Raw genomic sequence first — 13,521 nt, forward strand, 5'->3', positions numbered from 1 at the left:
TGCTTGTGTTCCTGCTCTTGCTGTCTCTGTCTCTGTCAAATAAATAAATAAAATCTTTAAAAAAAACCAACAAAACAAAACAAAAAAAAAGATTTTATTTATTTATTTGACAGAGAGAGACACAATGAGAGAGGGAACACAGCAGGGGGAGTGGGAGAGGGAGAAGCAGGCTTCCCGCGGAGCAGGGAGCCCGACACGGGACTTGATCCCAAGACCCTGGGACCATGACCTGAGCTGAAGGCAGACACTTAACGACTGAGCCACCCAGGCGCCCCAAAGGTAATTTTTAAAAAGATTTATTTATTTATTTGAGAGAGTGCATGTACAGGGGAGGGGCACAGGGAGAGGGAGAGAGAATTCTCAAGCGGAATCCCCAATGAGTGCAGAGCACAACACAGGTCGAGCCCAGGACCCTGAGATCATGACCTGAGCCAAAATCAAGAGTCGGCCACCCAACCGACTGAGCCATCCAGGCACTGCAAGCATTCGACTCTTGATCTCAGCTCATGTCTTGATCTCAGGGTTGTGGGTTCAAGCCCCACACTGGGCTCCATACTTTAGAAAAATTAAAAATTAAAAACAGAATTATCGCATGATCCAGCAATTCTACTTCTGGATATATACCCAAAAGAATTGAAAGCAGGAACTCAAACACATATTTGTACACCCATGTTCACAGCAGCATTACTGACAATAGCCAAAAGGTAAAAACAACCCAAATATCCATCAACAGGTGAATGGAAAGATAAAATGTGGAGTATGTTATTCAGCCTTAATAAGGAATGAAATTCTGACATATGTTACAACACAGATGAGTCCTGAGACAGTATGCTAAGTGAAATAAGTTGAACACAAAAGGAAAACATTGTACGATTCCACTTTACCTACAGCAGTCAAATTCAGAGATAGAAAGTCAGATGGTGTTTCCAGGGGCCGAGGGAGGGAAGTATGAGGAATTATCACTAATGGGTATAGAGTGTCAGTTTGGGAAAATGAAAAAGTTCTGAAGACAGATGGTGGTGATAGTTGTAGAACAATGCAAATGTACTTAATGTCACTGACTATATCCTTTAGAAATGTTAAAATGGTAAACTTGAGGGGCGCCTGGGTGGCTCAGTCGGTTGAGTGTCTGCCTTCGGCCTGGGTCTGATCTCAGGGTCCTGGGATTGAGCCCCACATCACATCGGGCTCCCTGCTCATGAGAAGCCTGCTTCTCCCTCTCCCTCTCCCACTCCCCTGCTTGTGTCCCCTCTCTCACTGTCTCTCTCTGTGAAATAAATAAATAAATAAATAAAAACAAAACCCAGCTGAATCTTGCTAAGTAAGATCAGTGAGTACTGTGGCATTTTAACTAGCCTGACTCCCACTTCCCTCTCCCCAGCTTTGACTTAGCCCTGAAAACCAAGAGCCTCATAACCACAGGAGCTATGAAAACCAGCAGCCTAGCAGCTACTAGAAAAGACAGAACAAATTTGGAGCTCCCTAAAGGCCCCATCCCCAGAAAGCTGTTAGTATGCGATCTGACTGACAGCACCAAGGAACTCCATTCTCCTTATCTTTATTTGGCCTGACTCAGAGCAGGTTCTGTGCGAATAGCCCTATCCTTTGGACATTTTTCAAAAAACAGTCAGTGGCAGTGTTTAACATCCCCATGGCCTAAGGCAGTGATACCAGCTGGAGGCCAATAGGACACTGAGCAAAAAACCACAAATGTCCAGGCATGAGAGGTCTGTATGGATTTTGGAAAGCTCTGACATATTCTTGGGTATCTAGAAGGGCACATGCATTTGCAGGCTCTGCACATACCCAGGAAAGGCCTGAGAGGGCCCTGATCTCTTACTTCTGTGCAAGCAGGAAGTAACGGCTAAGGCAAAGTTGTAAACTGCCTGCTGGGAACCTTGAAAGTATATGCCAACGTACAGACAGAACGCCCTTGGCAAAGGCTGGATAATTTACTGGTTCAAGACATCTAAGAAAATCTCTGGCTAATCATCAGCTAACCACTAAACTAACCAAGCAGAGACTTCAATGGCCATATACAACAAAGAAGAGAGGCTCTACAGATATTTCATCCAGGAAAGTCACTAAATAAACAGCAACAAGAAACCCACAGGAGGGATGGGAGAATCTGATTTGCAGATTGCTGCATTATTTTATTTTATTTTTTAAAAGATTTTATTTATTTATTTGAAGAGAGAGACACAGCGAGAGAGGGAACACAAGCAGGGGGAGTGCAGAGGGAGAAGCAGGCTTCCCGCCAAGCAGGGAGCCCGATGCAGGGCTCGATCCCAGGACCCTGGGATCATGACCTGAGCCGAAGGCAGACGCTTAACGACTGAGCCACCCAGGCGCCCCTGCTGCATTATTTTAAATGCTCAGTTTTCAGAAAAAATTATGAGATACACAAATAAAGAGGAAAGTATGGTCTATATACAGGGAAAAAAAGCAGTCAACAAAACTGTACCTGAGGAGGTCTAGATGCTGGGTTTACTAGACAAAGACTTTAAAGATTTTATTTATTTATTTGACAGATAGAGAAAGAGCACAAGCAGGCAGAGGGAAAGGGAGAAGCAGGCTCCCCGCTGAGCAGGGAGCCCGATGTGGGGCTCGATTCCAGGACCCTGGGATCATGACCTGAGCCAAAGGCAGCCGTTTAACTGAGCCACCGAGGTGCCCCTAGACAAAGACTTTAAATAAGCTGTTCTAAATACTTCAAAGAACTAAAGAAAACCATGTCTGAAGAATTAAGATAAAGTATAAAAACAATGCCTCATCAAATAGAGAGTAGCAATAGCAATAGAAATTGTATGAAAAAAAAGAAAGACTGGGGCACCTGGGTGACTCCATAGGTTAAGCGTGTGCTTTTGGCTCAGGTCATGATGCTGGAGTCCCAGGATCGAGCCCAGCATCAGTCTCCCTGCTCAGCAGGGAGTCTGCTTCTCCCTCTGCCCCTCACCCCACTTGTGCTCTCTCTTTCACTCAAATAAATAAATAAAATCTTTAAAAAAAGAAAAAAAGATTTTCTGTAGTTGAAAAGTATAACAACTAAATAGAAAAATTCACTAGATAGGCTCAACAGCAGATTTGAGCTGGCAGAAGAATCAGCAAAATCAAAGATAGGTTCATTGAGATTATCCTGAGGAACAGAAAGAACAGAAAGAAAAAAGAATGAAGAAAAATGGGGACGCTTGGGTGGCTCAGTCATTAAGTATCTGCCTTCGGCTCAGGTCATGATCCCAGGGGCCTGGGATCGAGCCCCACATCGGGCTCCCTGCTCGGCAGGAAGCCTGCTTCTCCCTCTCACACTCCCCCTGGTTGTGTTCCTGCTCTCGGTATTTCTCTCTCTGTCAAATAAATAAATAAAATCCTAAAAAAAAAAGAATGAAGAAAGATGAACAGAGCCTCAGAGAACAAACCATGAAGCATTCAAAACATCAAGTATACAGACACACACATAATGGGAAACTAAAGAGATAATGGCCAAAAATTGCCCCCAAATGATGAAAAATACATCCAAGAAACTCAAAAAAGTCTAAGTAAGATAAACGCAAAATGATCCACACTTAGTATTCAAAATGCTGAAGGAAAAAGACTGTTAACCAAAAATCCTACATCCAGCAAAACTATCCTTTTAAAACAAAGGAGAGATGAAGACACTCCCAGATAAACAAAAACTGAAAGCATTCATCCCTAACAGACCTGTTCTACTAGAGACGCAAAAGGAAAGTAGACAGTAACTAGAATCCACAGGAAGAAATAAAGAGCAACAGTAAAAGTAACTACATAGGTAAGTATAAAAGACAGTATAAATGTATATATGTAATTTTATTTTCCTATCTAATTTAAAAGACAATGTATAAAGCAATAATTATAAAATCATAGTAATGGGCTTGTGATATATAAATACGTTATTTGTACGAGAATAATAACACTAAAGGGAAAAGGAACAGAGCTATACTGAAATCAAATTGGTATATACCTGAATGAGATTACTAGGTTGTTTTAAGGTAAAATGTGAATTGTAAGTCCCAGAGCAACCACTAAAAAAAAAAAAAAAAACTAGCTGGGAAGTCAAATCAGTTGAGTGTTAACCTTCCAACAAGTATAAAAGGAATTAGAGAGAATAGGGGATTAACACCGGCTACAGTCATTAGAAGCCTGAACACAGTGTAATCATTCGTGTAAACAAAGCTCTTTTCAAACCCTCATGCTAACAGATCTGAGGTCAGTACTTTGTTTCAGATGTATGTGGCACTGAATAAATGTCTGATACATAAGTGAAATGGCAGTAACAATCAAGAACGGAACATCTGAAAATGGTTAGTAAACATAACAGGATTTGCTGGCAGACAGAGAAGACAGAATTAATAGTATCTCTACTGTTAACCACATTATCCACTAGATGATCAGGGTGATGATCCTGGGTTAGCTAACAGAAAGTTTCAATTAATGAAACACCTCTGTCCTTAGAGAATCACAAACAGAAGGGTATCTTGCTGAAAGAATCCTGAGTAGTCTTTGTAGAAGAGGACTCTACTTCGTGTCTCCAACTAACTAAATGCCTGTGCTAGAAATATTTCCATGGTTTCTATAACCACCCATATGCAAATGATGCCCAAACCTATACGTATGTTCAGTAGAGATCTCTGTCAAAAGCTCAGGGTAAAAGGCAAAAGACTTTCAACAATTACAAGGCCCTATGACCATGTTCAATGACCCCATCATGTTCAACTACTCTCTCCCTCACTAAGCTTCAGTAGGTGAGCCTCCTTACCATTTCTTGAACCTGCCAGGTATGCTTGGGGCAAAAGCACTTGCTATTCGCTCTCCCTGGAATGCTCCTCCCCCAGATATTCATTCCTCAATTCTTTTATGTCCTTCTCAGTGAAGCCTTCCTTCCTTACCCAACTTTAAACAGAAATCACCCCACCCCACCCCACCCCTGCTTTACCTCTTTTCCCAGCTTTGTAATTTTTTTTTATATTTTATTTATTTATTTGACAGAGAGAGAGAGTACGCACAAGCAGGGGGAGCAGCAGAGGGAAGAGAAGCAGGCTCTCTGCTGAGCAGAGAGCCCGATGTGGGGCTCGATCCCAGGGTCCTGGGATCATGACCTGAGCCGAAGGCAGCCACTTAACTGACTGAGCCACTCAGGTACTCTTCAAGCTTTGTATTTCTCAGAGCACTTATCTTCTACATTATGCTATAAATTTATTTTTATTATTTATTATCTCCTCTCACTAAAACAGTAATTCTTTCAGGACACATATTTTGCCTATTTTTTTTTTCACTGCTATATCTTTAACATCTAGAATAGTGCCTAGAGGGGTGTCTGAGTGGTGCAGACGGTTAATCACCAGACTCTTGATTTTGCCTCAGGTCGTGATCTCATGGTCATGAGATTGAGCCCCAAGTTGGGCTCTGTGCTCAGCACGGAGTCTGCTTGAAATTCTCTCTCTCCCTCTCCCTCTGCCCCTCTCCTGTGCGTGCTCTCTCTCTCTAAAATAAATAAATCTTTAAAAAAATATATTTAGGGGCGCCTGGGTGGCTCAGTCGTTAAGCGTCTGCCTGGGATCGAACCCCGCATCGGGCTCCCCGCTCAGCGGGAAGCCTGCTTCTCCCTCTCCCACTCCCCCTGCTTGTGATCCCTCTCTCGCTATATCTCTCTCTGTCAAATAAATAAAATCTTTAAAAATAAATAAATAAATTAAATAAATAAATAAATAAATAAATAAATAAATAAATAAATAAATAAATAAATAAATTTAGAATAGTGCCTGGAAGATAGTAAGTACACAGTAACAACTATTTTTTTAAATTTATTTTTAAAGGTTTTATTTATTTATTTGTCAGAGACAGAGAGCGCACAAGCAGGGAGAGTGGCAGGCAGAGGGAGAAAGCAGGCTTCCCACTGAGCAGGGAGCCCAATGCGGGGCTCGATCCCAGGACCCTGGGATCATGACCCGAGCCAAAGGCAGATGCTTAACTGACTGAGCCACTCAGGGATCCCACAATAACAACTATTTTTTAAATGAATGAACTCCAGGGGCGCCTGGGTGGCTCAGTCGTTAAGCATCTGCCTTTGGCTCAGGTCATGATCTCAGGGTCCTGGGATCGAACCCCACATTGGGCTCCTGCTCAGCGGGAAGCCTGCTTCTCCCTCTCCCACTCCCCCTGCTTGTGTTCCCTCTCTCACTGTGTCTCTCTCTGTCAAATAAATAAATAAAATCTTTAAAAAAAAAGAAAAAATAAATGAATGAGCTCCAAATCCACATGTCCAACTCACTAAACACCTCCACCCAGCATAAACCTCCATTCAACATACACAAAACAATTCATTATCTACCTCACGCATCCTTATTCCCTCCTCTTTCAGCAGTTTTCTAGCTCACCACTATCCACCTAGTTGTTCAAACCAGAAATCTCATCCTCCACATCATATGAGTCATTTCCAAAACATACCTCACACCCATCCCCCCTTTCTTCATCTTCATTGCCTGAGGACACGATAGAATCTAAAATATTCTCACTGCCTTTCACAGCCCAATAATTGTTAAGTGTTCCCTAAATTGGGGCCTATGAACTCTTAGTCTTTGTTCTCCCTCCTACTTCAAGTGAGGTAGTCCCTGCAGGAACCTCCTCTGACTGTGCCCCCAGATGCTTATTGCTGGATGCTCTTTCGTGTCCACCATGATGACAGGTCCCGGGTCAGCCCGCATGGCAATGCGCCCCAGTTCTATAGCTTTAAATACAATATATACACTGATAACTTCCAAATTCATATTGCCAGACTGAATCTCTCCTCTGAACTTCAAACTGGTATATCCAGTCTACACAACATCTTTATTTGGAAATCTAAGAAGTTTATCAGACATAGTACATTTATTTTTTTTTAAAGATTTTATTTATTTATTTGAGAGAGAGAATGAGATAGAGAGAGCATGAGAGGGGGAAGGGTCAGAGGGAGAAGCAGACTCCCTCCTGAGCAGGGAACCCAATGTGGGACTCGATCCTGGGACTCCAGGATCATGACCTGAGCCGAAGGCAGTCGCCCAACCAACCAAACCACCCAGGCGCCCCAGACATAGTACATTTAACAACAACAACAACAAACTCTTGATTCCTCACTCCCAACTTGTTCTTTTTCCAGTCTCCCCTATTCAATAGTTATAGGCAAATAGATGCAGAACACTTACCAAAAAAAAAAAAAAAAAAAAAAAAATACAGCTGGCAAGTGTGTTAGCTGCTATTTCAGATCATTGTTTCAGTAAAGAGGCAACTTAAGTTTTCCAGTTGCTCGGGACAAAAACTTTGGTGTCATAATTGACTCTTTTCTTTTTCTCATACACACATCTAAATCATCACCAAATTTTACTGCCTCTGCCTCTAAAACATATCCATAATCTAAACACTCCTCACCACCCAACTCCAAGCTATGGCCACATCTTGCCTTGATTCCTGTGTCAACTCCCTAATCAACCCTCCTTCTTCCACTCATACTCCTATATTGTGTTCTCCTCAGAGTGGTCTGGGTGATCCTTTAAAAACGTAAAGCATGTCCTATCTCCCTATGACACCTCAAATTAACTCCAAATTTCTTACCACGGCCTTTGAGATCCTACATAACCTAACCTGCTTACTCATAAACTTCACTTCTTATCATCTTGTTCACTCAGTTCCTGCCGCACTACCCTATTTGCTGTTTCTGTAACTCAATAAGCACATTCTCACAGGGCTTTGTGGGTGCTGTTCAGACAGCCTGGAATGCTCCACTCTCAGAAATTGCATGATCTGCCCCATTATTTCATGTGACAAATCAAATATGACTTGCTCAGAGGGGCCTTGCCCGGACTACCCTGTCTATAATGGCAAACCCCTTTCCATCACATCCTATCCCTTCACCCTGTCTTATTTCTATTTTTAACTTATTGCTAAGTTAATGTATACAAGACCTGAGATAAGACATACTTTCTTATATTTTCCTCTTAACATTTTAAAGTTTTACCCTTCACATTTTGGCCATCAATGCAACTAGAATTAATTTTTGTGTATGGTATTAAGAGATCCATTTTTTTTTAAGATTATATTTATTTATTTGAGAGAGAGAGAATGAGAGACAGAGAGCACGAAAGGGAAGAGGGCAGAGGGAGAAGCAGACCCTCTGCTGAGCAGGGAGCCCGATGTGGGACTCGATCCCGGGACTCCAGGATCATGACCTGAGCCGAAGGCAGTCGCTTAACCGACTGAGCCACCCAGGCGCCCCATTTTCTTTTTTTTAAAAGATTTTATTTATTTATTTGCGAGAGAGAGAAAGAGAGACAGAGAGCACAAGAGGGAGGAGGGTCAGAGGGAGAAGCAGACTCCCCACTGAGCAGGGAGCCCGATGCTGGACTCGATCCCGGGACTCCAGGATCATGACCTGAGCCGAAGGCAGTCGCTTAACCGACTGAGCCACCCAGGCGCCCAAGAGATCCATTTTTTTATGGCTAGCAAATGATCTCAGTCCATTACTGAATAATTTATCCTCTCTCCACGGATCTGTAATGCCACCTTGTCCTATATCCCTTTTCCTATTCATAGGTCTCTCTCCCAGCACTCTATACTATTCTATGGGTCTATTTTTTGATCCCAGGTCCAAAACCACATTGTCTAATGATCAGTTTTACAATAAGTCTTTTTTTTTTTTTTTTTAAAGATTTTATTTATTTATTTGACAGAGAGAGAGAGAGCCCAAGCAGGGGGAACAGCAGGCAGAGGGAGAGGGAGAAGCAGGCTCCCCGCTGAGCAGGAAGCCCGATGTGGGGCTCGATCCCAGGACCCTGGGATCATGACCTGAGCCGAAGGCAGATGCTTAACGGACTGAACCACCCAGGCACCCCCAGGTTTACAGTAAGTCTTGTAATCAGGTAGGACAAGTTTCCCCATCTTATCTTCAGAAGTGTGTTGGCTGCTCCATATACATTTCAGAATCAACTTGTCAAATTCCATGAAAAAAACTTACTGGAATTTTGATTAGAATTACATTCAATCTAAAATCAAACTGGGAAAAACTGTCCTCTTCATAATACTAAGTTTTCCAAGCCATGAATATTTTATATCTCTCCCATTTATTTAGTCTCCTTTATTACTTCTCTACTTGGACCATCTTTGTCTTTTAAATAGTTTTTTATTTATTTTTTATTATTTTAATAATAAAGAAATATTGGGCGCCTGGGTGGCTCAGTTGGTTAAGCGACTGCCTGCGGCTCAGGTCATGATCCCAGAGTCCTGGGATCGAGTCCCACATCAGGCTCCTGGCTCAGTGGGGAGCCTGCTTCTCCCTCTGACCCTCTCCCCTCTCATGCTCTTTCTCTCTCTCTCTCAAATAAATAAAATCTTAAAATAATAATAAAGAAATATTTATTATTTTAATAATATAATATTAATATATTTAATAAAATATTTTAATTTATTTCTATTGTGATTAAGAGATATTTTGTATTCCTTTTTACCACCTTATTTCCTATTTTTCATTTGTCCCACTTTGCAGTTCTTTTCTCTTTTTTGCCTCTGCTATATCAATTTTTTCTCATTCCTTTTCCTCATTTCTACTTATTTTTATCCTACTACTATTCTTTTGTTATTAGCTCTGAAAGGCTAACCTGAATATTTTACCTTAAGTCTAAATTAGTATCTTTACTCCTTAGTTATATAAGAACTCTTGGAATGCTTTCATTTCAAACCCCTTCCCTATTTATATTTGTTTGAGTACTTTCCATTTTTATATCCACAAAGAAGATGTTACTGTTTTATTCAGTCCTTAAGATTTTCCTTATTGTACATATGTTCTTTGCTCATCATTCCTCTTTGCATCTCAGACCCTTGTTTCCAAGAAGCATTTTTCCTTATTCCTGAAGTATATCCTTCAGAGAAGTTCCTTTGGTGAGGTTCTATGGGAATGTGTTCTCTCAGTTCCTTTGTTTGAAATTTTTTCTTTTAAACTTATTTTTGACATATTTTTTTTTAAAGATTTTTTTTTTTTAAATTTATTTGACAGAGAGAGACACAGCGAGAGAGGGAACACAAGCAGAGGGAGTGGGAGCAGGCTTCCTGCCAAGCAGGGAGCCTGATGCGGGGCTCGATCCCAGGATACTGGGATCATGACCTGAGCCGAAGGCAGATGCTTAACAGAGCCACCCAGGTGCACCTTTGACATACATTTTTACTGAGTACATAATTCTCGGTTGCCAGATCTTTTTCTTTTAGCATTTTGAAAATACTGTTCCACTGTCTTTTTACTTCTAGTATTGGCTCAACCGGTACACCCAACAATATCTCAAAAAGTATATATCCTGGGATGCCTGGGTGGCTCAGTCAGTTAGGCGTCTGCCTGCAGTTTGGGTCATGATCCCAGGATCCTGGGATCGAGTCCTGCATTGGGCTCCCTGCTCAGCGGGAATCTGCTTCTCCCTCTGCCTCTGCCTGCCACTCCCCCTGCTCGAGCTTTCTCTCTCTGACAGATGAATAAATAAAATCTTAAAAAAAAAAAAAAAAGAAATATCTTAAAAAAAAAAAGTATATATCCTGCTAGGAAAAATTATATATTCTTGGTATACTCATTTATATCTGTATTTACAACCTGAGTCTATCCTGGACACTCAAAATGAAACAAAGAATGAAAGCTATTAGTGATGTGACAGGAAAAAATTTTTGTCTTTTAAAGTCTGTTCAAAAAAATTACACTTAGGAAATGCTTATTTTTAAGCACTATCAACATCTAACATATTACTTAAGGGTAAAGCCTTAAAAATGAGACTAGGGGCACCTGGGTGGCTCACTCGGTTAAGTGTCCAACTCTTGATGTCAGCTTGGGTCTTGATCTCAGGGTTGTGAGTTCAAGCCCCGTGTTGGGCTCCACACTGGGTGTGGAGCCTACTTAAAAAAAAAAAAAAATGGGACTAATATCCCCTTTCAAGAAAAAACCTCCTCCTCCTAGTTAAACTAAGAGGCACGAGTCAGCTCTTTAAAATAGAGGTGTGGCTCACTGATAATCAAAAGTACTCTCAAGGAATGTCTTAGTGAATTACAAAGGACATTATTTTCAGGAAAAATACCAATCTCAGAAAGAGTGATCTTACCTTTCAAGATGTGCAGATCAGAATTAATCCTATTATTTCTTCTCCTGAAATAATTGGAACTAAATCTGGGCTTCAGGCAATTAAGGTTTCTTGTTAATAGGTGAAGTCTGTTACACATATCTAAATGGTGTTAGAAATCTAGCAAAAATGATGTCGAAAGATGGACTTAAATAGACTTTAAAAAAATAGTTTCATGTATGTCTGGATCATAGTGATACCAACTATAAATATCTCATGAAAGAATACTTAGGGTCATTATTTGCAGGAATTTAATGTGGCATAATTGATGTTTAGGAGGTTAACCCTTTTAATCTCTTCTAGTTAAAAGGAAGAAGTTGCTCAACAACTGCTCTTTGATATTTTCCTTTCTATTCTGCCCTCCAAAATCACTAGCAAATACGAAAATATTTTATTTATCAAATCCCCTAAAGCTTTTATTATTCATTCCTTAACACCAATGCCCTAAAGATAGTTAAATGCTTGCTTTTCAACTTCATTCCAATGGTGCCTTTCCTGCAGAGAGTTAAGAGGCTAGAGGGAAGCTTCTGATTGCTACAAAATAAACTTTCTTCTTTCTGTAAGGACAAAGAGAAGATAGTTTAAAAAATACAAAGAAATAAGCCAAACACAAAAAGACAAGTATTACATGATTCCACTTATATGAGACACCTAGAGTAGGCAATTTATAGAGACACAAAGTAGAATAAAGGTTACCAGAGGCTGAGAGGGGAAGGCATTGGGAGTTACTATTTATTGGGTGGAATTTCAGTTTGGGATGATGGAAAAGTTTTGGAAATGATAGTAGTGATGGCTGCACAATTTTGTGAATGTTCTTAATGCCACTGAATTGTACACTTAAAAAAGGTTAACATGGTAAATTTTACACAATTAAAAAAATATTAAATGTGCAATGATTACCGTAGTTGCAAACAAACAGACTTATTTATCTTATGCCACAGATTGCAAAGATATATTTAACAGAATGGTCCTTATTGGCCTGTGGCCACAGTGAAAGGACAAAGACTTCTCCCAAATACAAAAAAGATGGGTTCCAAGAGCCAGTTATCTCTTACCTAATTTTATATAAGCATTAGGGTGTGCAAGAATGTTAGAAAAACTCCCAATCTTATTGGTATCACCAGTAGATAAGAGGCATTGTGTCATCTCTTAATACATAAAGCAAAAACACACCCATATCCTGAAACCTAACGCTTTCCCTCAAATTTAAACTCAGAGGAAGGAACAGGAGGCAAAGTTCCCTCAAATTTAAACTCAGAGGAAGGAACAGGAGGCAAAGTATAAGTAAAAGGAAATGGAAAGTACTCTTCACACTCTGTGACTTGTCCTATAAAGTTACTCTCAGTGTCTACTGAAAGCGTTTTTTATTTTTTTTAAGATGTTATTTATTTGAGAGACAGAGCAAGTGAGCACACAATCAGGGGGAGTGGCAGAAGGAGAGAGAGGGAGATGCAGACTCCCCGCTGACCAGGGAGCCTGATGTGGGGCTCAATTACAGGACCCTGGGATCATGACCTGAGCTGAAGGCAGATGCTTAACTGACTGAGCCACCCAGGTGTCCCTGAAAGTGTTTTTTGTTTTTTTTTTTTAAGATTTTTATTTATTCATTATTGAGAGAGAGAGAGAATGATAGAGAGAGAGCATGAGAGGGAGGGGGGTCAGAGGGAGAAGCAGGCTCCCTGCTGAGCAGGGAGCCCAATGCGGGGCTCGATCCTGGGACTCCAGGATCATGACCTGAGCTGAAGGCAGTTGCTTAACCAACTGAGCCACCCAGGCGCCCTGAAAGTGTTTTTTAATAGGTATTTAGCCATGAGGGAAGGGAAGAAGAGTTAAGTCTCCCTTAGGAATTCTCCCTCTTTCTACTTGTCACTCACTGGAGGGAGAGGAGGGAGTGTGTCAGGGCTCCACTTTTTTATCTTATTTAATAAACAAGCAACCCACCCAAAGAACAACTATTTCTCTATGAACCTTATTCTGAGGTAAATAAGAATGGAATACATCATCAACACTAGTGTGAAAAAGATACTTTGTTATTTTTTAAATAACCTGATCCCTTATTGGAGTGAAGATTTTTAATTTCTAGTGACCTAGGTGGATATTAGTAACTCAAGATGAAAAAGAACACTTTAGTGTCTTCCAAAGCTCAAAATGTCCTCACAAAACAACTGCTACTAGAAATAACTGGATAGCATTATGAAAAAAATTAACTTAGAATAGCATTTTTATCCCACACATTAAAATTAATTTTTCCAAAAGTTAAAAAAAGACTAACAGAAACAGAAGTTGAAAAATTCATAAAGCATTTAATCCACCTAAGAAGAAATAATTTTCTAATGATGGAAGAAATACAAGGAAAAAAAAAAGAAATACAAGAAATTACAAAGGA

The 13,521-nt window shown here is 40.5% G+C and overlaps 1 protein-coding gene across 11 annotated transcripts in view; it reads right to left on the reverse strand.

Annotated features, from left to right (window-relative positions):
• The window catches only part of MED18 (mediator complex subunit 18), a 139,615-nt gene that overhangs the window by 81,123 nt on the left and 44,971 nt on the right, over nucleotides 1-13,521 (reverse strand). The window lies entirely within an intron of this gene.

Source organism: Mirounga angustirostris, unplaced genomic scaffold (genome assembly GCF_029215605.1).
Source record: "Mirounga angustirostris isolate CCGP_5_RB_7025 unplaced genomic scaffold, mMirAng1.0.hap1 SCAF_4, whole genome shotgun sequence".
NCBI lineage: Eukaryota > Metazoa > Chordata > Mammalia > Carnivora > Phocidae > Mirounga > Mirounga angustirostris.